Raw genomic sequence first — 24,903 nt, forward strand, 5'->3', positions numbered from 1 at the left:
TGTTTCTGGACTGTCTCATCTGTTCCCTGGGTCTATTTGTCTACCCCAATGCCAATACGCACCGTCTTAATTACTATGGCTTTGTAATAGCTTGCTCTGTGGCGTCTTTGTTCTTAGGACTGCCGGGCTGTTTTCCGCCCTGTGCTCTTCAGATCTTTGGGTTTTAGTCCACAGCAGCTGGAGGTCCTGAGCAGAGGGAGTGGCGGCATCTGACTTTTATCTGTGAAAGACCTTGTGAGGAGACCCAAGAGGATGTTTTTGCAGTCACCTGGGCAAGAGGTGGTCGAGGCTTGGACCAGGTGTCTCCCGTGGAAGTGCCATGCTGGATTGGCTTGGGGGTGCATTTTCAGAGTCGTGCCGATGGCTTTGTGAGGGCTGTGATGCAGGTGGGAATCAAGGATGACCCTTATATTTTGGTCCTAAGCAAGGAGCCAGATGATCTGGGGGCCGGGCAGTCTGAGGGAGGCATCAGCACACTCTGCCTGCCCACCCTTCCCTCCCCTGCCATGTATCACAAGTTGGGGGCCACAATGGCAGTGCCAGAGTTGCACTTCTCAGCTGATCTGTGCACTCGTGTGCATGCGTGCGTGTCCGGGACACCTTAAGTCCCGGGCCTCCTGCTTGCTGTGTGGATGTCAGCTGTAGCAGCAGCATGGCTGTATCAGTTTCCTTCATGGGCAAGTTCACTCCCATTGACAGTGCCCCAGATGTGTGCACAGCCCTTACCAGTGGGCCCAGCCGGGACCTCAAGTGCCTTTGTGCTCATGCTCTCATCTGTCCCTCCTCCCACAAGCCCCGGGGACTGCCACAGACCAGGCAGATGGCTGTCCAGCCATAAAACCCCAAGCAAGTGGCATGTTCCCAGTCATTCTCTTTCTCTGCTGCTTTTCCCACTACCAGTTCCAAGGAGAGAGACAGGCCTTTTCAGTGTTCCCAGGGAGCTCATGTCTACTAAGTCCTTATAGCATGCCTGACTTCAGCATCATCACCTGAGATTTTACGTGTCTGTGATGCCTTCTAAGGCCAGCCTAGCAATACTTAACATGTGTTTACTGGGAGCTGAGTGCTGCACCCACTTCCAAGAGCCCGCTTCTGCCCCCAGGATCACGATACTCTAAGGAAATGATGGGCCCACCTGGAAGATGGTCACAGTTACAAGGCAGGAATGCAAAATAACAAGGAATCAATTCTTCCACTGGGGGCCTGGCCCAAAGCTGGAATGCAGGAATCCTTGCCTAACCTCTTTTTATTTGGGAAAATCTGGGGTTGTGAGTGAAATCCAGGGTTCACATTAGCCAGCTATGGAGTGCAGCTCAGCAGACTCACATGGTCCAAATCACAGAGGTCCTACCCCTACCCGATGGGGTGACTGCACCTTGAATCCAGCTTTGAACACGGGGCCCCTTGGCTTAGAAGGAAGGGCATGAATGCACCAAGCAATATCAGATTAGAGGACACTGCAGGCCTGGGACTCCCAACAGATGTTACTGGGAGTCAGATTTCCTTTCTTTGGGGAAAAACAAGCAGATATACACATCTATCAGAATGGCTGAAAGAAAAGAATAATGGAAACACAAGATGCTGAGGAGGGTACACAGAGACTGGATCACTATGCATTGCTGGGGAGAATGGGAAACCGTCCTGCTATTCTGGAAGAGGGTTCGGGCAGTTTCGGACAAACTAAACTGGCACTTACCACGCGACCCAGCAGTTGCACTCTTGGGCAGCTCTGCCAGGAAAATGGAGATTTGTTCATCCGGAAACCTATGCACACGTCCATCCACTGATGAGTGGCTAGACCAAATGTGGTGTCTCCATACAGTGAGATGTTACTGTGCCATAAATAGAAATAAGGTACTGCTAGCTGCCATACCATGGACACGCGTTATGTTAAGTGAAAGAAGCCAGACACAAAAGACCACATGTTACACGATTTCATTTATATAAAACATCCGTAATAGACAAATAGAGAAAGAAAGAAAGTAGGTTAATAGTTGTTTAGGGATGGGGAAGGGGAGTTGGGGTGATGGCTGAAGGATATGACAGCTGATGAAATTTCTAGAATGGCTATGGTGAGGATTGCACAACTCTGTGAAAACACTAAAAACTATTGAATTGTGTGCTTTGGATGGGCAAATTGTATATCGCATCTCAATAAAGCTGTTGGAAGGAAGGAAGCCACACACAAACACAAGCAGCTTTATTCCTCATGTCCATCAACGGCACATAGTTAGACAAACTGTGATCCATCTCTACAATGGGAATATGACTCAGCAATGAAAAGGAACAAAACAGCAGCCTGGATGAAGCTCTAGAGAATTATGCTGAGTGGGAAAAGCTAATCCCCGGAGTTCCATACTGCCTGATTCCATGTATGTAACATCCTTGAAATGACAACATCCTAGATGGAGAGCACATGAGTGGGTGCCTGTGGTGCAGTCAGCGAGAAGGGAGGGAACTGTGGCCATAAAGGGTATAGCACAAGGGATCTTGTGATGAAACCATTCTGGGTCTGACTCTGGTGGTCTCATGAGTCTACATATGTTAAGACCGCATGGAATAAACATACACACCCATGAATACATACAGAGCTGGTGACATCCGAGTAAGATCAGTGATAGCATTACTGTCGGTTTTCTGGCTGTGATCTATACTATGGTTTTGCAAGATGTTACCAGTGGGGGAAACGGGGTGAAGGGTATGTAGGGTCTCTCTTATTTCTTACAACTGAATGTGAGTCTGTAGTTATCTCAAAATAAAAAAATTTTTAAAACAAATATCCCAATCCGTAATGGATAAGAAAAGGCCACTTCTTGTGGTAGTAAGTTGCCCATTACAAGGTGTAAGCAAGTGAAGGCTAAGATGACTGTTAAGGATTTCTGATGGAGTAAGAGGCCAGTTTGTCAGCTGTAGAGTGCATGGGTTCAAAGAAAGGAGAATCTTCTGGGCTTTGGGGTCAGCTGACAGTGGTCTAATCCTGTGGTCAGAAGGAAATTAACACCCAGCAGCTTACAGTTAATAGCCAAGGTTGGGGGGGGATGACCCCAATTTGTATAAAGAGTATACCCTCTTTATTACTTAAATCTAGACTAATTGAACCCCAGGAAATGAAAAGACTAGTTTAGTAAGTAAATTTCATCTCCTAGGATCTATTTTTATTTCGTAGGTTTATGCACGAACTTAGTGCTATAGAAAAATACCAGGCGTCACTTGTTGGTGGTGTGAGGAAACCTCAGTTGAGTATTTCTGCACCCTTTTCAGAGAGCTCGGGAACCAGCAGGTAACTTCCTTAGGCTCTACCTCCAGATCCTCAGTCCTGCAGGCTGGGTTGAGCATGAAGCCCCTTCTCTCAGAGCTGGCTTTCCCCCATTTAAGATCCCAGAAACACGGCCCTAAGGAATCCAGTGGGGATGTGTTCTGGGTGATACTTTCTTCATTTAGGAGGCCAGCCTTGCAGCAAATCCATGCCAGACCCTTTGCTTCTCCTTTTTAATGATCCTGCTTCCTGCCTACCAGGGGATGGTCAGAGGCTGTTAGAGTGACTCATCCCCAAACCAGGACAGAGCAGTGCTTGCCCAGGTGTGGCACTCAGGTTACTCGAGTTCTCCTTTTCCTTGCTGTCCGTGTCCCCCAGTCATCAGAGGTTGGCTGTCAGCTTGAAAAGGAGCCAGTGCAATGTTCCAAGTGAGAAAAACACCCGCCCAGGGAGTCAGGAGACGTGAATTCTGGCCCAGCTCTGCCTTGCTCCCACTGTGTAACCTTGAGCAGGTAGTGACTCCTCAGAGCCTCTGTTTGTTGAGTGACGGGCTTGGGCGAGGCCGGCCAGAGCAGACCGCTTCCTCCTTCCTCACAAGCCAACACAAACCTATTGGTCATGGGCTGTAGAGGTGTGTATTGGAGGATTGTGAGGCTGCCTGGGCTCTGCAGGAAAGGACACTAATCGATGAGTGATGTCTGCCCCAGATGCAGGAACAGCATCTGTGATAGGCAAGTAGCTACAGGTATTTGCAGAAGGATATCATATTTATCACGTGTCACTAGGCTTCAGCGTTTCCTTCCTGCAGACCGACTGGTAGAGCAGTCCCAAACCACAGCCCATGAGGAAGCCTCCTTAGTGCTCCTCTTTACAAAAATAAAAATAAACTGAGATTCGAGGGGCTCTTTCTTCCTTATTCTTTCCTTCCTTCCTTTTCGATGCTGTAGGTTTGGTCTTCCATTGCAGCTGACGTTTCCTTCACCCCATGCCTAGACTGACTCCAGAGTAGGTGACAAAGCCCAGACAGGGGAAGGAGGCACCTCCGGGAGAATATGCAGTTGCGGGGAGTGGGTAGGGTGCTTTGTGTGCCGGCTCCCACCTCACCAGCCTGCTCTTACCTCCTCTCTCCCCATTCAGTGCCTTTTCAGTTACAAGGTCTCCGCGCTTTGTCTGGGCTTGTTGGGAGGGGGGCAGTCGGGCTCATTGTCGCCACCAATAATTGTGTTCTGAGTCTCAGGCATCCTGGTGCTGAAAGGCAGCAGGGAGGGAGCCCTAGGAAATCTCGGGAGGCTTCCGAGGAAGAGCAGCTTCTGAATCCTCTCCTGTCTGGGGGTTCCCCTGGAAAAGGGAGAGTCTCAACACAGTGCTTTTTAGTTAAGAAATAACCCATCAGTACAGCAAATATTTATGAAACATCTCTGATGAGGCAGGGACCATGCCAGGTGCTGGCTTAGAGAGACAACTGTGAACTCCCGGAAGGGAAGGGACTGTCCCGGTTTGGGGAGAAGTGGGTACAGGGTTTACTGCATTAAAACCCTCACTGTAGAGGTCGAGTCTTACACGTCATGGGTCTGGTGACGACTACTCCAGGACTCAGTCTCCATGTCTATAGAATGGCAAGATTAACAACTGGAGGAGGGAGTGGGATGGACTTGGAGTGTGGGGTTGGTAGATGCAAACTATTCCATTTAGAATGGATAAGCAAAGAGGTCCTACTGTATAGCACAGGGAACTATATCGAATCTCTTATGATAGAACATGATGGAAGATGATATGAAAAAAAGTGTGTGTATCACTTTGCTGTACAGCACAAATTAGCACATTGTAAATCAACTATACTTGAATTTAAAAAATTTAAGGTATGTTTATATTATTAAGAAAAAATTAACTCCTGTGTCCAGTTTGCCATAAGGACAAGGTCAATGATAGTGGTAAAGCACTTAGCCTTTTTCCAGTCCAGAGGGCATTGTACATGGTGCCCAGAGCTCCTAGGATACACCAGGAGGGCACTGCTTACTCACAGTCTTAGGAATCAATCTTACCTTATCTTTCTGGTCCTCCCCAAGGACACTCCGAAGTGAGGGAGCTTAAGGATACAGAGGTCTCTGGAAGAATTTTCTATTCTAAAAGGAACATTTCATAAAATCATGGCCCATGACCATGTTCCACAAACTTAAGAAATGTATAAAGAGCCCTCCTTTTAAGGAAAAAGAAAAATCTCATGGCCCTTCCTACCCCCCACCCCACAGCAATGATGTAAATATTTCTATTATTATTTTACTTAACTGTGTACAAATGTAAAACCCAGAGTAAACCAACAACTTATGCTTATGGTTCTCTTAGGACCATAAAACCAAAACACATTTTGAAATTAAATACAAACAAAATTTAAAATCAATAAAATTCAAATTAACAACATTATTTTAGTGTGACGGATGATGCTGTTTTGTGGAAACTAAATTCAGAACGTGGGTTTTAATATTAGAAAGATGTCGCCTCGGGTCCAGATCTATAATCGGTTTCTGTACTTTTACTCAGTCATACCAACGCAGAGCATGCTTGTTTGCACAAGCAAGTACGTGCAGGGTGGAAACACAGGCTTCATTTGCCAGTTCAGCATAATCAGACCTCTCGCTTATCTAAATCTCAGCCAGTCGTCAGATGTCGCTTTTCAGGCAGTGTCACTGAGTGGTTCTGTAAAGCCATCTTGATTGCTTAAAAATAAAAGTTAGCATTAGAATGTCATTGAAAATATCAATGAATGGATAGATAACCAATTTCTTTTAGAATTGAGGACAGAAAAGTGTCTCATCGTTTATTCTTACTAATAGGTCTCTTGCTGCAAGTTGGTACACGTAAGTTCCACATGCTACAGCATCTACTCTCACCCTAAGTACCATCTCCTCTAGTACAGATCTTTTGAGGTCAGCATGCTTGTGTCAGATTTCTGTTACAATACACGTATATACGCACATCTTAAAAATTAGGTTATCTTGGAGTTCCTGTCATGGCGCAGTGGTTAACGAATCCGACTAGGAACCATGAGGTTGCGGGTTCAATCCCTGGTCTTGCTCAGTGGGTCAAGGATCGATCCGGTGTTGCCATGAGCTGTGGTGTAGGTCGAAGACTCAGCTTGGATCCCGAGTTGCTGTGGCTCTGACGTAGGCTACAGTTCCAATTGATTAGCCCCCTAACCTGGGAACCTCCATATGCCGTGGGAGTGGCCCTAGAAAAGGCAAAAAGACAAAAAAAAAAAAAAAACTAGGTTATCTAAATACGAACAGAGGAGGTCCCGCTGCGGCACAGCAGGGTAATGGTCCGGCATTGTCTCTGGGGCCGCGTGGGTTCAATCCCCGGCCTGGCACAGTGGGTTAAGGATCTGGTGCTGCCACACCTGTGGCGTAGGTCTCAGCCCTGATTCAAACCCTGGCCCAGGAACTTCCATGGGCCGCAGGGGCAGCAGAAAAAGAAAGATAATAGTACTAATAGTAAATACATAAAATTATAAAATTATCCTATGAAAGTAGTTAGTCCTCCCCACAACCCAGCCCTTACCCTCATGCACATACCCACCTCTGTCTGAGAGGCAGCAGACCTTTGAGAAACTCTGTTCTATTATGTAGACTCTTAGCAGAGTACCAATTTCAGGCCCAAGGTACTTGTGGGGTCCACTTAGACCTGTGGATCTTTTTCCCTGCCAAGTGCACTTGTGGTTGAAATGTCACTGGTTTTCACGTAGTTCATGCTTTAGGAATCAGTCATTTGGCCACTTGGTCACCCAAAGTTCAGTGATGCCTTCGAAGCTCTTCAGCCTGCCCTCCCGGTCTGAATTTGCTGGCAAAAGGATGTGGGCCCAGGTGATCATAGACATGAAAGCAAGAGGCTGCTCAGAGAAGGGGCTGTTAGGGTGGGAGGCTTCATGCTAAGTCCAACACCAACCATTAGCTTCATGATTCAGAGCTCCAGTGCTGTAGTCTGCGGGCAGGGCACCCTCCAGAATGGTGCAGTACTCAACCTTTGCAACTCAATGCGGTGGGCGGACAAAGCACATTGCAGGAGAGATGTATGAGCCCGTGGCTTGGGGTTTTGCCTGTGGTTTGGTGTGGTTTAATTCTGGGAGTCCATCAGATGGGTGTTTCAATGTTGGCTCTTCCAATACTAGCTATCAGACCTAGACAAGTCATTTAAATACCCTGTTACCTCAGTATCTGCATCCCTAAAATGGGGCCCATACTACATACTTGTCAGAGTCATTGGGAGGATTCAAAGAGGAGGTAAAAGTACAGCAGTTAGCACACTGACCTGGTTCCCAAACTGTGCACGGAGGCACCTCAGGGTGCCTCAGTGAAATCATAGGTACACGGCAGGCTATTTTAGATTTTCGAAAAAAACACTGTAACATCTATCAGTCATGGTGCCAACTGCCGTGTTCAGCTGTTTAGACCCGTTAGTTATTTCTTTTGGCCTCGGAATGCCATGAAAACATTGCTGCGGCATCAAGGGCCCCATGCATGAACCAAGAAAGCTGGGAACCTGTGGGCTTGTGTTTGGTACAAATCACAGCTCAATAAATAGCAGAGGTTGTTTTATTGTAATATAACCAGAAAGACTGTGCTGGCCTCAAGATTCCAATGTAGCTTCTCCTCCTCAGACATTTCACTTGTGGGACTGGTAGCCAAGAGGATTAGGCTGTTCCTCCTGAGTCCTCTCCCTTCATCACCTCCGTTCGCTTGTAAAATGCAGTTCAGAACATTGATTTCCCAGCTCAGATTTTGGAAAAAGCCCAGGCTGCCTGCAGTCATCTCAAAGGGGAGTCATGAAGCATCTAAAACATAAAAGTCTTAGAAAGAAATTAATTCACTTGAGTGTCCATGCCTTACAGAGTTCCTGGCAAGGGCGGTCTGGACTCCGGAGTCGGGGGCGGTGGGCAGGGGTGGCAGCCAGGCTGCATGACTTCTGCAGAGGACAGCCTTAACTGCCCTAAGCCTTTGAAGTGTACGGGAACCCCGGCTGAGAAACCCCTCTGAGCTCTGAGCTTAGCAGCTTCACGTGTCTCGGGGCTGCAGCAACGGGAGGTTTGGCCGGGCTTTCCCCGCACGGCAACAGGTGGACAAAGCACATTGCCCGAGAGATGTGTGAGCCCATGGCTTGGGGGTTTTGCCTGTGGTTTGGTGTGGTTTAATTGCCTTCTTGCTCCTAGCCACCCCCGGCCATTTGGCGGATTGGGGTGCTCCTTGGATATTAGGTTAAACTATATGAGCATGCCAATATATGGTCATCTTTGACCTGCAGAAACAACGCTTTTCCTTAGTTCAACCTAGTGGTAATTGCCGCCCCCTCCATTAAATCCCTACCATGCAGCCATGGGTCCTTGCACTCGTATGCATGCGTGCATGTGCTCTCTCTTTTCGTTCATTTTTTTAAGACAAGCAAAATTTAATTGCACAACTAAAACAGGGGTGTGTTTTCTGTGTCGAAAGAAGGATTGAAGGCCAAAACCCTCGATCATCACCCCATGCTAGTGTCATCCTCCTAGCCAGAGAAATTAACGGCATCCATTTGGCAACTGTCTCTAGATCTGTCCTTATGCATCCCATATATATGCGAACCTGAAGACAGAATATGCAGTTGTTTGGGTCCATTTAGATAAAAACGGTGCCACGTTGCCTGTTTCATTACGTTTTTTTCCTTCCTCTGAAATGTGTCTTGGCAGTCTTTTCAATTTAGTCCCTATAGCTCCACCTGGTTCTTTTTTTGGTTTGGGTTATATTTGTTTTTGTTTTAAGTGGTTCCCCAATTCTTTATTCTTTTAATTGAAGTATAGTTGATTTACAGTGTTGTGTTAATTTCCACTATACAACAGAGTGACTCAATAATAAATACATACACACATTCTTTTTTATATTCTTTTGAATGATGATTTATCACAGGATATTGAACCTAGTTCCCTGTGCTGTACAGTAAGACTGTGCTGTTTATCCAGTCTACAGACACTTGTTTGCCTCTGCTAACCTGGTTCTTCTTAATGTCCTGCGCTATCTCTTTACTCCAAGAGGGTCACACAGCCCATTTTACAGATGAGGAAAGCAAAGTTCAGAGTGGGGGTAGTCACACAGCCGGGACATGGCAGAGCCACTTCTGACTTCCAACCCAGGCTGAATTTTCTCCCACCATCAGCCTTCCCCCATTCCTGAGGCCTCAGCGGCCTGTCCCATCATCCTATTGAGACTGACATATAACTCCCTCTGCCGAACCGTGTTGAGGGATGGGGCTTCCTCGCAGACCCTCCACCCGGGTTAATGGGGAGTTACCATTGATTCCATGGATGGCCAATTTCCAAGGAATTAGAATAGACTAAAATATACTTAATGTTGGAACTTGGTGGAGTGTAATTGAATCTTTGACGATCCGGAAGGCGATGCAGGGCCTGCAGGGCCCCGGGTCATCATTACGAATATCAGTTATCACTGTGCACCGGGCAGAAGCCCTGGTTAATGGGGCTTCCTGGCTGCTGGCCTGGGTGACTCTCATTGTGTATGGCATCCCCTGTGACAGACCTTGTACTCTGGCCAGAATAGTAGGCTTAGAGAAGGGACAGCCCTTGTCCAGTATCAGAAAGCTTGGGGAGGGGGGAAGAAGGGAGTTTCCATTGTGGCTCAGAGGTTAACAAACCCGACTAGTAACCATGAGTTTGCAGGTTCAATCCCTGGCTTCGCTCAGTGGGTTAAAGATCTGGTGTTGCCGTGAGCTGTGGTGTAGGTTGCAGACACTGCTCGGATCCCCCATTGCTGTGGCTCTGGTGTAGGCTGGCGGCTACAGCTCCGATTCGACCCCTAGCCTGGGAACCTCCATATGCCGCAGGTGCAACCCTCTAAAAGACAGAAGACAAAAAAAGAAAAAAGGAAGCTTGGAGACATCTGGGGGTACATGGCCCTCCCCTTGAATGGCTTTAATATCGCCCCCTATGTGTATCCCACTTACGCTTCTGCAAACCACTTTCAGGCAGAGTTTGGGCTCTGCAGGCAGGCAGCACCAAGCTGAGTCACGGCCCAGACCATGCCTTGTTTGAGGAGATAGATGTGCACTTTATCCCTTTTCAGAAAAAGGAACCTCAGAGCTGAAGGAACTCCAAGTTGCCAGCAACTTGCCTAGAAATCTATAAAGGAACCTTGTCTTTTTTTCTTTACTTGCAAGTAGATTCTTCACCTACTTCCAGAAAGGGCACAAGTTCAATTCAGTCAGTGCAGAAATTTAAGAAAACTGTCAGTTGAAAGAAAACTGTATCACAACTCCCAGACTGAAGAGTACCTCAGTAAAAGTGTCCTTAGGTCTGAGCTCCTTAGCAACCAAAGCAAGAAGGGGAAAAAGCCCTAGCACCTGCTAATTCTTAAGCTACCACCAGCCCTCTAAAGAGATGCCGGGCTCCCAGGGGACTAGCAGGATGAATAAAGCCTGTAGTTCTCAAACCAGAGAGAGCAGACTGCATTCGATCTAGTACCTAAAACCACAGGACTGACAGGCATCGCACCTTCCTGTAGCATGTTTCACTCAGCAACATAGACCAAAAAATTACATTTTTATTATGTTTTTGCACAAACTGAAGCCCTACAAATGATCGTGGAATAGAATGCAAAGTTGCATGAAGTGTTAAAAAGACCACTTTGAGTCACACTCACTGAATCTTCAGAAGTGGGCATGTATTCTCGTCTGCCATTTGGAATAAGGTGCATTGCTGAGAAGTTTGGGGAAGTCTTAAAAAAAAAAACCTGCTCTGTCAGAGTTGCGAGGGGTGGGGAAATGCATAGGGGGTGTTTCCTGAAATATTCTGGTCACACTCAAGACCCAGTTCCCTTGGGATAAACCTTCTGAGTGTCTTCTAGCTTCCTCTCTTCCCCATCTCTGTTCCTGTATTGCTCCTGAACTCCAAAACCAACCCTTTCAAAAATCTAATTGTATTAAGTGGAGACAGGACCATATACTACTTTAGTGGGTATTTTTCCACTCAGCCCTTCCTAGAATTTCAAACCTCTTTCCTACACAAAACTCTCTTGAATCTCTGTTATTAGCAAGGCAGACTTTTTACTCTTTTGAAAATCCCCTCTTCTGAGCAGAGAAGTAACCTCATTCCAGAGACTTATGGGACATGGAGCACAAGCCAAAGAAAACCTCCCCTCTGCCCACCACGAGACACCACAACCCCCTTTTGCGGGCGCCTTCCCGCATCCACTTTTCACATGCCTCGGTAGGCAGGGCCGGTATTAATATCACCATTTCACAGATGAGGAGACAGCGTCAGAGAGGTTAAGTACCTCGCCCGAGGTCTTGTGGCTGGTTAAGTGGCAGAACCAAGGCCCGAGCCCGAGTCCCAGCCTGCGTTCCTTCCCCCGGCTCTGTAGGTGAGGTTTGACGTAGCCCCCAAATAGGCTCCTCACCTATTCATGGGATGCTGAGAGCCTCTTGTCCTTCCGAGTGTAGCACTTAAAAGCCTTCTATAATGGCTCAGCTCACAGAGTAAGTTACACCGGGCTGATCCTTCCTTTATGGGAGTTTACTCTTTAAAGTGGGCACGGGTGACACAGACCGGGTTATTCAAGATGCGCATTGTCGCACACAAAACAGAGTAAGCTAAATGTTTATCCGACACGCGGATGGAGGAAGAAAGGCTTGCTGCAGGGAAATGAGTGGGAAGAAAGAGAGAGTCATGTGGAAGAGGTTTTAATCCAGGCAGTGTGATGGCACTTCCCCGGGACAATTATACTCTGCCTACCTTGAATTTAAATAAAGTCCCTTTAACGGCTCGTTCACAAAAATGCTTTTTTTCACCCCAGCCTGAGCCGTCACCTCAGTGGCTTTTAATATAGCTGAGCTCAACCCAGAATGATTTAAAAACAAAAAAAAGAACCAACGGTGGATTTCTAAGGGCCTCCTTGGCGAGTATGGTGTGTGCTCTGGAATTTTCAGAGGCATTCCGTATCCTCAAGTAAAAGAATGTTACAGCCCCTGCCTCCTCCTCCCACCTGAACAATCCCAACCCTGCCTGGTGCCCGCAGACGCCACCGTGCTTCGCAAACATAGGGAGACCCCAGGCAAGGGCTGGCCCTGCCACATGGGAAGGGAGTTTCAGATCCACCTGCCCCTGTTCAGCTCAACCCCTCCCTCTTAGGAAACATGGAAAAGTGCTGACCACACACTTTGTATTCCCTGGGGCTTATTTGTGCTTTTCTAAACAAGTCCTGCTAATGTTGGCTTCCCCAGGGGAGTAACAGCTCAGGAAAGAGTTGGCTGGATAAATAAAAACACAGCCCAGCAGCTGGCTGTGGATGATGAGGCGGGCGTAGGGCAGGGCTGTGAGGCATCCTCGAAGGAGCCCAGGAGCCCGTGGTTCTGTTCCTGGGGCCCCTGATACAGCCTCCCTGGAGGGGTGCACAGAAAAGACCCTGTGGGTTGTTTCTACTCAGAGATCCCATCAGCACATCCGCACGTGGGCACACTGCATCTTGGAGTGTGTGGCATCCTTTCTGGGAAGGACATCAGACCCGTTCTGAGGTCCCATGGGACCCTCTTTAAGGGGAGTGGAATGGAGAGAGTCTTCCGTGTCCAGATGCTTTGGGGTCTTTTCTTATCCCATGTCTCCTCCACCATGGCCAGTGCCCACCCCTGGCATCTCTGAGCATTCCCTGCCACGCTCAGAAGCCGGTGGGGTGGGGGAGGACGTGGCACGTCCCCACTCACGAAGTCACTCATTTGTATCTCATTTTCGAGTTATTATCGAGCCGCCGGTCGCAAGAGTGTTTTGACAGTAGCTGTCAGCAAGGTGCCGGCAGCTGCCATCGCCTCCGATTGGCTGAAGACACCCATGGCAGTGTGCTGGATAACATCCCAGCCCTCCCTGCCCCCGCCCCAGCCCGGAGTCGGGGGACGGGGCGCCAAGGGAGAAAAAGCAAACAGAAGAGCAGAGAAGGGAGACCAGCCCAGCCGCTCCAGGCCCCAAGGCAGCCCAGCTCAGTCTCGCAGCCTCCAGAGTCCTTAGCATCTTTCCTGCTAGAGAAGGCGGCCGTAAAAGACTCAGCCTGTGTCCTGTGTTTTGTTTAATTTATTTTATTTGAGGTTTTGAGCAGCAAGGGAGGGGGGCGATGAGAGAGGATCCATCCAAACAACCATTTAGGCTTGTCAGAGTTCATTTATTGAATTAGCAAGGTTACCACTTGCGGGCTCCCAGCTGCCAGCCTGCAAAGCCAGGGTGGATTCGGCCCCAGAGCCGGGAGCCTGGGAGGGCGGCGCTGAGCGGAGAGCCAGGCGCTCTGATCAATTACGCCTGCTTTTCTTCCCCCTCTGCTTGACTGAAGTGCAGAGGAATGCGTGTGCTTCCCTTCTCCCTTGAAGAGTCTCCTCTCTCCATAATATCAATCGTTCCACGTGTTTCTTTCTAAGCGCTGTGCATCCAGGCAAGAGAATAAATAATGCTTTGTATTCACTGCCTTTTACCTAAGCCGTTTAAAATTCATTCTTTTCTCTTTTTTTTTTTTTTTTTTTTTTTTAAGTATGGGGGAAAAATGTCAGCGACACCAGAAAGCAGATGTTTCGTGATCGGGAAGCAAGCACACTTCTGCCTGAAATTGAGGGCCCATGGGGGTATCTCAAATGCACAGCGACTGCAGGAGAATGTAATCTTTGTGTACCAGACAAGGGAGACCGGGTGTCGGCCTAGTTTCCTACCCCAAGAATTCCCAAATCAGCTCCAGCTTCCGTGATGGGGGCTGCTCACTTTGGGTTTCTGCCACCGTAGTCAGGCTCAGGGCTGAGAGAGTGTGGGTGTTACAGGTGCACACCCCCTCCCCATCCCTGATGATTTCCTTTGCCCCTTGGCACCAGAGCTGAAAAGAGGTCCATTCTCAGGATGTGTCGCTTTATCTAGAGCAGTAGCATTCAGCCAGGGCACTTGCACCCATCAGGGGACACTTGGCAGTGTCTGGAGTTGGTTTTGGTGGTCACAGCATGGAGGGGGCTGGTGGCATCTAGTGGGTAGGTGTCCGGGAAGTGGCCAAACATCCTACATGCATAGGGTGACCCCATGATACTGAATTATGCCCCCCCACACCTCCTGAAGGATGTCAGCAGTGCAGAGGTGGAGAAACCCTGGACTGTAGGGCAAGGGCCTTACTTGCAGAGGAAACGGCAGAGGAGCTGTGAGAGTCCCAGTGTTTCTAAATAGGGGTGCTGTTGCGGGGGGAGCTGTGTCATGCCTGAGGGGTCTTTCACTTGTATAGCTGCCACCTGGTCAGTGCCCTTTCATTGTGACAACCAAAAGCAGCCCCCACAGATCTCTCTGGGTTGGGGGGTGCCCTTTCCCTAAGAACTCTTGCCTTCAGTTTTGCTTTTAGGGATGACCATGTGCCTGGTGCCAAGCTCAGTTCCCCCACAGCCCTTTTTATATTAGTCTTCACAACAGTCCCAGAAGGTCGATCTTTTGACCTCTATTTTAAAGAGAAGGAAGAGAAATGAAGTTGAGAGAGGCAACATCCTGTACCTGCAGCCAAGAAGCAAGAAGAAAGGGTTAAAGCCCAGACCTGTCAGAAGCCAAAGTCTTACCCACTCTGCTCACTGCAACTCTCAGAGCCTCAGTTTCCCCATCTGTTAAGTGAGGGGAAATGATAGCTGCCCTTCCACCTCACATGTTTTTCTTGAGAGTCTTAAGAGAGAGTGCACAGAAAGGGCCTTTGAAAATGCACCAAGTGCACACCTAAGGAAATTGCCATGATTGTTGTACCTGCGAAGAGTCTAAAACCACGTGAATAGTGAAAAGCGTTCTTCATGGACTGGCGCTGTCAGCTGAGTCAGTGGACCCCAGAATGTACACGTAGAAGATGGGGTTTAAAGCCAGACTAGGGGAGTTCCCGTCATGGCGCAGTGATTAACGAATCCGACTAGGAACCATGAGGTTTCAGGTTCGCTCCCTGCCCTTGCTTAGTGGGTTAACGATCCAGCATTGCCGTGAGCTGTGGTGTAGGTTGCAGACGCGGCTTGGATCCCGCGTTGCTGTGGCTCTGGCGTAGGCCAGTGGCTACAGCTCTGATTTGACCCCTAGCCTGGGAACCTCCATATGCTGCGGGAGCAAAGAAATAGCAAAAAGACAAAAAAAAAAAAAAAAAAAAAAAAAAAGCCAGACTAGGTCAGGGCTGAAATGTACAAAGTGGTCACAAAGCAGTCTCACATAACTTTGGATGACATGGTGTTGTCTTCCTCAGGATTGTTACATGCCGTGTCATCAAACAGACCAGTTATATAATGGCTTTTTTTTTTTTTTTTTGTCTTTTTTTTAAGGCCACACCCATGGTACATGGAGGTTCCCAGACTAGGGGGTCATACTGGAGCTACAGCTACCAGCCTACATCATGGCCACAGCAATGTGGCATCCAAGCTTTGTCTGCCTCTACACCACAACTTATGGCAACACTGGATCCTTAACCCACTAAGCGAGGCCAGGGATCAAACCTGTGTTCTCATGGATGCTAGTCAGATTCATTTCTGCTGAGCCACGATGGAAACTCCAAAGAAAATAGGTTTTTTGTTTTGTTTTGTTTTTGTCTTTTCCAGGGCTGCACCCTCGGCATGTAGAGGTTCCCAGGCTAGGGGTCTAATCAGAGGTGTAGCCGCTGGCGTACACCACAGCCACAGCAACACCAGATCCTACACCACAGCTCATGGCAATGCTGGATACTTAACCCACTGAGCGAGGCCAGGGATGGAACCCAAAACTTTCTAGTCGGATTCGTTAACCCCTGAGCCACGACAGGAATCCAAACAGATTGTTTTTAAAGCATTGAGTTTTTACAAAAAGCATCACGGGTGTAGTAGTAAAGTGCCCCAACTCAGAATCTCAGTAGAACAAGTTCTGTGCCATCTCTCTCCCCAGCTTGGATGAGTGATGGGGATGGGGCAGCCAGTCAGAGGGACCAGCTGCAGATCGGGCTGCACATCCTGATCACCTTGGGGGCTTTTCACAAGCAGGGACGCCGGAGTCCCACCCCAGACCAGTTAAAGCAGACCCTCTAGGCCCTGGCATTTTTTTTTAAAGACCTAAATATTTAAGAATGTATTTCTTCAAAAACAGGATTCTTTTTACCATGGCTATGCAGTTCTCAAATCAGGAAGTTAGCTTAGATGCAGTCTTCTTATCTAATCTACTGAGCTTATTCAGAGTCTGTCAGTTGGCCTAATAATTATTATAAAAATCTGATTCAAGAGTCAATCCAGGATTACATTTTGCATTTAGGTTTTCACATCTCTTGAGTTTCCTTAAATTTGGGAAATGTTTTCATTTTTTAAAAAATTTTATCAGATGGATTCAGGGGTTATTCAGTGAGTTATAGCATGTTTATCATTATTTACTGTGTTACTGAAATGGTCACCAGTTTGGCTTTCAAGCTGGGCTATGTGTTTTTGACATGTCCCTATTTTTTTTTTTTCTTTGAGTGCTTCCTTGTTTTCTGGCCTAATGGGATATTGCAGACTCATCTGGTACTTTCTCAGCTCCAGTCCTGGAATGAGCCATTTCTCCAAGGAGCCCTAGTTTTCTTCAGTGGGAGGTATTTAGAAACCAAGATCTGGGTGCCTGGTGTGCTCAGGGGTCTCATGGCCTCTGGATCAGGGTTTTAGCACACCTGCGACTAGATAATTTTCTGTGGGAGGGGCTGCCCTGTGCATTGTGGGATGTTCAGCAGCATCCCTGACCTTTACCTGCTAGATGTCAGAATCTTGGTGTCTGGAACCAGTTGCAGGTCCAGAATTTCTCCAGTGAGGGAAGCGGGGCATCTGCAGGGACTTGTCTGAGAGCTGCATTCTCATGGTAAAGAGAGTCCTTACTGAGAGTGGGTGTGGCGTGGGGACTGGGAAAGTCCTGAAGGCTCTGGTACCCCCTAGCCACAGCTTGGAGCTGTGGCCGGTCTTGGTCCAGCTCCCCTCCCTGTCACTCTCTGAGTCATCTCAGCTCCCTCCGCTTGAACTCTCAGAGAAAATTCACCCCAACTCCAGTGCCTTCTCTCATTCTTCCTGGTACTAAATAGGCTTTATCTTGGCAATCCTCTTCAGTACAACCTCAGAGCACTTTTAAAATAAAACAGGCCAGCCCTTTACCTCCAAGGAGGAAGAGTTGCTAGAACACAGAATTTTGGCAAAGCAGGGTAAGGCTTTACAGTTTGCAGAGCCCTTCTGTGAACCTCCATGGAGGTGACTAGCCCTGCAGCCCAGTTCACATGTGGGGTCAGTGCCTTGTTCAAGGTCCCACAGCCCCATGGGCCAGGTTGCCAACATCTCTAAACCACCGTTTAAAACTCACGGAACCAGGCAGCCTGTTAACCTGTTCATTCCAAGAGGAATAAGCTTTTCTTTCTTTTTACCCTGAGCCAGGAGACCCCAGCACTGAGTCTCCTCCTGTATTACTGCCATTCAGTGTCTCAACTTCTAGAACTTTCTCCCTGAGAGGAGAAAACATGTCCACAGCAAGATCCAAGCTGTACTTCCCAAAGAACAGAGGCCCCCGGCACCAAGCCTGCTGATGGCTGAAGCTGGGAGGTTTCACAGCGGATGTACCAGTATGAGAGGGTCAGGCTTCAGCAGCCCAGGGTGCTGGCTGGGCGCACGTTCAGTGCCCAGCAGTCCTGGACACCCCTGGAGTGCGGGGGCTGTGTGCACATCACCTGTGTGGGTGGGGTTGGCTTCCATCCAGCAGGTTAACTGGTCACCTAAAGGTAGCCAGTTCCCCATCCCCGGGTACCTTAAGAGTGTATATGCTGTAAGGAAGCAACAGTGGTTTGTAGAAATGAGAGCTTTAATCCAGTTTCTAGAAGCAGCCTTCTCTCCAGTCAGGGAGACAGAAGGCCCACACCCACTGTCCAAATTGCTGCTTCTTAACAAAGCATTCGCCCTTCCCGTCATGTCCTCTCCAGTTCCCAGCTTCCTCTTCCTCCTGCCGTGGGACCCTGAAGGAGGCAGGGAACCACTCAAAGGCTTTGACAAGCGGTCGCTTTACAGAAAGCCCCTCTGGGCTCTGGATATAAAAGGAACGTAACTGGCAGCCTGAGGAAGGCACAGTTTGGAGTAGCCTTCCCTCTGGTTTTTCTAATTCACTCGTTTCTCCCCCACAAAGGTAGATGGGTAAAGCACGCCCGCCCGGGCCTGGTAAGAAATGTTCTCACCCTTCCGTCTCTCCAGCCGGGGACTTCTTCTGGGTACAGGAACTTCGATTATTTTTTGAAGGTGGGGACATCAAGCCACACGACACCCGTCCTCCTTCTACCTCCCTTCCCATGACAGATCGTTAAATTATTCCAAGGGAGCCAGAGCTCTGAGGCTAAATTACTACGACGACCGTATCATGGCAACTGTACCTGCCTCTAGTTCTATCACTTTCTTCTGTAGCCGCAGCCGCCGAGAAACTTGGTGGAGAAAAGTCATTATCAGGGCCGGGTGGGGAATCTGAGACAATAAGTGTTTCAAAGCACCCTCCTGTCTCCACAAACCCATTAGAGCGGTGGCCCAGTTGGGGCGAGGCTTGCCTGGGTACCGAAACAGACTGGGGGAAGGGACGTCTAGGGTGTGATGTCAGTCCTTAGGTTGACAGGCCAAAATCTAAAGGGCATTTGCAGACCAAGTGGAGCTTGATCACAGCAGTGTTTTCAGGAAGGCAGGGAGGCAGAGAGGGTCCCTTTCTTTCTGCAGTTCTGATTTTTACAATCACTCATTCATTTCTTAAAATACAGAGTGCATGGTGGAACCTTGACAGGTACATGGGTGGCCAAGACCATTGAGATCCCTGCCCTGGCAGAGCTGATGTACACGTTGGGTGATGGACCACCCACAGGGGGCCCTCAGACAGTGGTACACTCAGGGCTGACTCTTTCTGAGCTGATGGAGTCGGTCGTGCCTGGGTGTGTAGCTCGGGTGGTCAGGGAGGGCTTTCTGGAGGGGGTGACTGTGACTTGAGACTCAACTGATGGGAAAAACCTAACCTTGCAGGGACCAAGGCAAGAGAGCGCCAAGCCCGCCAGGCCTGAGTCAGTGAATCTCTCTCTATCCCAGAGTCTAACTAAGTGCGGCAGCTGCAGCATCCTGCCAGCCCAAAGAATTTGAAGCCACTTAAAGGAGGACCCTCATTTGGACAAGGCCAACAAAACAAGAGCCTTTGTATCTGTCAGGGTGCCAGCTGGGAACAGATTTATATGGGCAGGATTATGGAACCCATACAGAAACAGTGGGGCGGGGGTGGGAAGGAGACACCCAAAGGCCAACAGCACAACAGCAGAAATCTGTCACACAGGGGTGTCAGATGTAGCAGGTGAAAACAGGATGCCCGTTTTCATCTGAATTTCAGATTTTAATATTCTTTCAAATAAGGTGGGGGAGTTCTTGCTGTAGTGCAGTGGGTTAATGATCTGGCTTGTCTCTGTGGAGGCACTGTTTCAATCCCTGGCCCAGCATGGTGGGTTAAAGGATCCAGCGTTCCTGTGGCCATGGCGTAAGTCAGATTTGATCCCTGGCTCTGGAACTTCCATGTGCTGTAGGTGGGTCTGAAAAAGAAAAATAGTAATAGTACATAAGGTGTTTTTTCTAGGGTTTTTTGGTGTTTGTTTAGGGCTGCACCCATGGCATATGGATGTTCCCAGGCTAGGGGTCAAATTGGAGATACAACTGCCGGCCTACACAACAGCCACAGCAACTCGGGATCTGAGCCGTACACCACAGCTCACGGCAACGCCGGATCCTTAACCCACTGAGCGAGGCCAGGGATCAAACCCACAATCTCATGGTTCCTAGTCAGATTTGTTTCCGCTGCAACAGAAACTCCAAGGGGGCTTTTTTAAAGTGTTGTTGCGTGCAGTATTGGCGACATACTTACCCCGGACAATTATTTGTTTTTTATCTGAAATTCTTATTTAACTGAGTGTTCAGTGTTTTATCTGGCAGTCCTCATCACTGCCCCTGGGGCCAGAGTGACAGTCCAGCATGGAGGAGGGGCTGCCTGGGGGAGCCGTTGTTGGAGCAGGCAGAACTGCCTCCAGAGAAGGGGCTCCCAAGCCAAAGGACCCTGGGAAGAAATACTCCAGCCCCTCTCTCCAGTCACCCTCCCACCTGCCCACAAAGGACTCAGGTGCTGCCCTCCATAGCACACCTGAGAGGGGCAGACGGAGGGGTCGTGTGCAAGGGAGAGCAGTACTGGGGCCAGAGAACCTTGGCCTTTGGAAGGTTCTTGCAATGGGATACTGGATGTAGCCTGAGCTCCCTGGCAGCCTCAGGAATAAAAGAAGCAAGTGCTTCCACTGGGCTTCTTGGACACATGGATCAAGAGAGAATGTTATTTTCTTAGTGCTGAACTCTTAAGAGCAAGGAATGAAGTAGCAATCCAAGTACAGTTCAGTATTTGAGGAGGTGTCAGTGGGTCTCCTTTCTCCCCTTTAAAACCAGTACATAAACTGTATATATGCACATAATCAGTGTATAGATATATTTGTATATTATACTTAACACGTGTGATTATTTTTATAGGACATGCACATAGTGTAAAAGCTATAAAAAGGTATAGAATAAATGGCAAGTATATATCTTAGTTTGGTTCTCCCCATGCCAGGAACTTGGAGAAGGATGTAGGTACAGAGAATGTATGGGCAGGTGACCCCAGGAGCAGTGAGAGGAGGTCAGGGAAGGAGCAGTCATACTCAGGGGGGCAGCTGAGGCCACGGCTTGGAGCACTGGGGCCTGATCCCACAGAGACTCCGCAGAACCCGACAGAACATCTTCCAGAACAGGCCACCTGAGCTCCCTGCTAGCAGAGACTGCCCCCAGGGCCATGGCTGCTCTGCACTTTGACTTGAGCAAGCTCCTGAGACAGAGAGGGAGCCCCTGGAGGTGGGCGCTGGCAGGGAGAAGGAGTCCGAGCCCTCAGGAGGGCCAGCCACCACAGCTGAGGCAGATGCCATCGTGGCGAGGGGAGGTGACATGCTGTCTGGTCCCTTGTGCTGCTTCCCACAGGCAGCCACTGCAGGCGATGTCTTACATTTCACCCCAGAAACAATGCTGTGTGCACATGCATACCTGTGTACGGCCCCCTCCCCGCCTTTTTTTATTTGATTGTAGGTGATTTACATTGTTCTATCCCTGCCATTTTTTTAAAACTCTCTGGCACCTGTTGTGTTTTGGTTTTGTTTTGTCTTCCACTTAATCACCCATCTTGCTGAGGATCTGCTTTGGGGAGTCATTTCCTAATATTGCTCCTCCATGAGGTGACCTTGGGACCACCGGAGGTCGCTGTCCATGGTGTGCTTGCTGGATGAAGGCGTGGGCATGGCTGGGGAGATGGGAGGGGGCGTGCGCCTTGTTCCTTCTGAGCAGAGCAGTAGGTCTTCCCTTCTTCTGGTCCTGAGGAGAAAAGCTGGGTTGGGGGCTGCTTCAGGGGCACCAGGCCCAGCCGTCTGCAATGACAGGCTCCTGGAAACCGTCCCTCATTAGGGCCCCCTCGGGTAAATGACGCCTTGGGAGGGCGAGGTGGAGAGGCCTAATGATGCTTTCTGCAAACCTTCCTAATTACCAGTTAACTTGGATCTTCTCACGGCCTCTAATAAGTGCCCCTTGATCCAGTACCTGCAGACCTCGAGATGCTGCCGCTTCAGTTTCAGACCACCTCAATAAACAATATCACATTAAAGCAAGGCACACAGCTTTTTATACTGTGGTCTATTAAGTGTGCAACAGCACTGTGTCTTAAAACAATGACAATGTGTGTACCTTAATTAAAAAGTACTATATTGCTTAAAAATGCCGAAACAATTACAGTCATCACATCAAAGATCACAGATCGTCGTAACAAATACAACAATGATGAAAAAGTTTAAAATATTTCACGAATTACCAAAATGGGACACAGACACAAAGTGAGCAAATGCCATTGAAAAAATGGCGCCAGAAGAGTTACTTAATGCAGAGTTGCCACAAACCTTCAGTTTGTTTTAAAAAAAAAAAAAAAAAGCCATGTCTGCAGCATACAGTAAAACGAGGTCTACCCAATCAAGGAAAATAAGTAGCTCAGGAGCCAGGAGGTAAAGACACCTGGTCGTCAGGGTGATGTGAGGACGTGAGTAGGACACGGCCATGCAAGGAGGAGGCCCTGAGCTGAGGACGGTGATGGCCTGATGACTGAGTGGAGCAGGGTTGGACCAGGGAATGAGATTGGTTCCCACCCTAGGCATGGGGAAGTTCCTGGGCCGGGGATGGAACACTCATCACACCAGAGACCTGAGCTGCTGCCGTGACGATACCAGATCTTTAACCCCTTGCACCACAAGGGAATTCCTTCAAACGTTCTTTAAGAGCCTGTATTGGTTAATTTTGTGTCAGCTTGACGGGGCCACCATGTGCCCAGAGAGCTGGTAAAATATCGTTTCGAGGAGTTCCTGTCATGGCTCAGCTGAAATGAATCTGACTAGGAACCATTAGGTTGCGGGTTCGATCCCTGGCCTCCCTCAGTGGGTTAAGGATCCAGCGTTGCCATGAGCTGTGGTGTAGGCTGGCAGCTGTAGCTGCAATTTGACCCCTAGCCTGGGAACCTCCATGTGCCGTGGGTACGGCCCTAAAAAACAAAACAAAACAAAAAAACAAAAAATATCATTTCGAGGTATATCTGTGAGGGCCCTTCTGGAAGAGATGGGCATTTGAACTGGTGAACTGAGTGAAGCAGAGGCCCCTCCCCAGCATGGCCGGGTACCACCTCGTCCCCAAGGGCCCCGAGAGAACGGAAAGGGGAAGGGAGGTAGACTTGCTCTCTGTTGGATCAGGGACACCCGTCTCTGCCCCCAAACATTGTTACTGCTCGATCTGCAGCCTTGGAACTCAGACCAGACTTGTACTGCAGGCCCCAGTTCTTGGGCCTTTGGCCTGGGACTTAAACCAGCGGCTCCCTTAGTTCTCAGGCTCTTGGACTTGGACTAGAACTCGGTTTCCTAGGCCTCCAAGTCTAAAAAATGGCAAAATGTGGGACTTTTCAGCCTCCATAATCTTGTGAACCAGCGCCTCCTAGTAAATCTCTTTCTATATGTCTGTGTATAACCTATTTGTTCTGTGTCTCTGGAGAACCCAAATACAGAGCCAGAGAGGAAACGCTTTTGGCTTGTGGGTTGCGTAGTCATCATCACAGACTCTGCATGGCTCGGAAGCAGCCTAGAGCAGACCTAAGCAAATGGGCATAGCTGGGCTCCAGTACAGCTTGATTGACCCAAACAGGTAATAGGCCAGGTTTGGCCAGGAGGCCACAGATTGCCCACCCCTGGTTTAAAAGAACTAGTCACCTTTTCCTCATTGTCATTTAAAATTGAAACAGCCAGGAGAGCAGGTGGTGCTTCTGCCGTAGTAACTGACCTTCCACCCTCTATGCCTTCAGTCTTTGTCCCCAGGACACAGCAGTGGTCACTGGGGGGACAGAGGGGGTGCATTCTTGAGGGAAATCGCTCCCCTCCCCGCCCCCCACAAAATCCCAAGGTGCAAACCATGGCCACGTGGGGCTCCCTGCTTCAAATTGGAGGAGATGGGCTAGAGCATCCTTATGGCCCCTGGGCAGCCCATCAGGTGAACAGGGCATCGGTCTGTGGGTTCCAGTCCCATCTCTGCCACTTGGCCTTGAGAAGGAAGGTGGGGCCAGGCGCCTTCCCCTTTCCTCATCTGTCAGATGGGCCACCAGTCCTGACCCAGGTCCCCTCGGTGCTGGCTCTGAAGACAGGACAGAACACAGCTGTCACCTCGCTTCCCAGGGAGGGTTACCCTGACCTGCCTCACCCGAACCCCTCCGTTCATTCTGTCATCCCCCCTTCATTTGTCCTCTGCCGACTCAGGGCCCAGCTCTGTGCACAGCACCTCAGACAGATCTCCTTTAGTCCCCACCACAGTTCTGTTGAGTGGGAGGACCAGTATCGCCGTTTTACAGACAGGCAGGTGGAGGTCGAGCCAGGGGAGGCAGCTTGGCTCCCAAGCTTGTGCCCGTAACCCCTGTGTAACTACTTGTAACACCATCCATGCCTCTAGACCTCCAGCCTCTCCCAGTTTGGGGGGGGGGGCACCCCACGTGTGGGGTGCAAGCTTGTCCTTGCCTTTGAAAGAACAGCCCCCCCAGGGGTAGGAAACACCATGTCTGATCTGCTCCGAATTTCCATTTCCCTGGGATGGGGGTGGTGGGAACTTGAATCCAGCCAGAGAAACCGAGTCTGGTTTTAATTATCTCCTATCCTGTCCCACGAGGGCGTGAAAACCTTTGATTATTTTTCTCTACCAGTAACTCCTCACGCCCACCCCTAGGCGCACGTCACCACAGGCCTGCTGCCTCAGAAGCAGCTGCGGCTACACTTCCTCATCTTCCAGATGGAATGGGGAGAGGGAGGCGAGGACGAGGAGGCTCAGCTGAGATTCACACACCCAGCCCCTCTCCTGCTCGCCAAGAGGGAGCCAGGAGATAAAGCACGTCCAGGGCTTTGTGCGTTGCCAGAGACAGGATAATTTACTCTTCCCTCCTCTCGAACTTTGCAAATGATGCTCTTTAACGCGCTCGTGAGATAAACAGGGCTTGCTGCAGAGGGGACCTTTCCCTACTGACTGTTGATTTCTTTCCTCTT

The 24,903-nt window shown here is 49.2% G+C and overlaps 1 protein-coding gene and 1 long non-coding RNA gene across 2 annotated transcripts in view; both read left to right on the forward strand.

Annotated features, from left to right (window-relative positions):
- Nucleotides 1-24,903, forward strand: part of RBM19 (RNA binding motif protein 19) — a 121,977-nt gene that overhangs the window by 47,644 nt on the left and 49,430 nt on the right. The gene's annotated exons all lie outside the window — the stretch shown is intronic.
- Nucleotides 15,547-22,162, forward strand: LOC146396587 (uncharacterized). The gene is made up of 2 exons (XR_014826907.1): nucleotides 15,547-15,615; nucleotides 15,887-22,162. It is a non-coding gene; the product is annotated as an uncharacterized LOC146396587 (long non-coding RNA).

The sequence above is a fragment of the Sus scrofa genome, chromosome 14 (genome assembly GCF_054392235.1).
Source record: "Sus scrofa isolate SSC_HxYL_T2T_F1_AM1 chromosome 14, Sscrofa_HxYL_maternal_Yorkshire_Landrace_v2.0, whole genome shotgun sequence".
Lineage (NCBI taxonomy): Eukaryota > Metazoa > Chordata > Mammalia > Artiodactyla > Suidae > Sus > Sus scrofa.